Here is a 951-nt window from a genome sequence, read left to right as displayed (position 1 = left end):
GGGTTAAGATCAGCTTAGAGTGCATTTTGCTTTTATTTCAAAAAAACAACGAGGAGTCCGGTGGCAACTTAAGGACTAACAGATTTATTTGGACATAAGCGTTTGTGGGTAAAAAGCCCACTTCTTCAGATGCATGGAGTGAAAACTGCAGATAGAGGCATAACTCTACTTTGGAACATGAAGTGACGGGAATTACTGTACAAGGGGAGAACCAGCGTTGAAGGCTAATTCAGTCAGGGTGGATGTGGTCCAGTGCCAATAATTGACAGGGAGGTGTCAATAGCAAGAGAGGGCAAATTGCTTTTGTAGTGATCCAGCCACTCTCAGTCCCTCTTCAAGCTCAAATTAATGGTGTTAAGTTTGCAAATCAATTGTAACTCTGCAATTTCCCTTTGAAGTCTGTTTTGGAAGTTTTTTGAATGGCTACTTTGAATGGCTATGTTTAAATGTTATTGAATGTGAATGTGTTAGTGAATGTGTAAATGTGCTATTGACTGTGCAAGTCTTATATGGTCTAATGGTCAGGATTCCTGGTTTTTACCTAGGTGGCCTGGGTTCAATTCCCAGTGTGGGAACAGCCCAGAGCTTTTGCTCAGAGGGGAGGCAGGAAATGAAAGGAAGGGGGAGGGATCCTGGCAGCAGGGGAGTTGGACAGTGTTGGGAGGGGACCCCAGAAGTGGGGGTGGGGGTAGAGGTCTGAGGGGAGATCAGGGAAGGATCCCAGCTGTGTGGGAAGTTGACACTCTGGAGAGCACAGGCCTGGCATGGGGAGCTGGAAGAGTGAGTGTGTCCTTCTAAACCCATCAACTGCAGACTAGGCAGGACTGGAAGTATTACGTATTTGTTGGTAAAGGTCAATTTCTGTGTAAACGCACAACCCAATGGCAAAATATTTCCATTGATAATAATGAAAATTGACAGATGGGCAAAGTAAGAAACATGCTGCTTGAG

The 951-nt window shown here is 44.9% G+C and overlaps 1 non-coding gene across 1 annotated transcript; it reads left to right on the top strand.

Moving 5' to 3' along the window:
• Window positions 1-503: 503 nt before the first annotated feature.
• On the top strand, window positions 504-575 carry TRNAK-UUU (transfer RNA lysine (anticodon UUU)). Its single transcript has one exon. It is a non-coding gene; the product is annotated as a tRNA-Lys (tRNA).
• Window positions 576-951: the final 376 nt, after the last annotated feature.

This window comes from Chelonoidis abingdonii, unplaced genomic scaffold, assembly GCF_003597395.2.
Source record: "Chelonoidis abingdonii isolate Lonesome George unplaced genomic scaffold, CheloAbing_2.0 scaffold0677, whole genome shotgun sequence".
NCBI lineage: Eukaryota > Metazoa > Chordata > Testudines > Testudinidae > Chelonoidis > Chelonoidis abingdonii.
The sequence above is the reverse complement of the archived record's forward strand: the minus strand, read 5'-3'. Positions and strand labels throughout refer to the sequence as shown.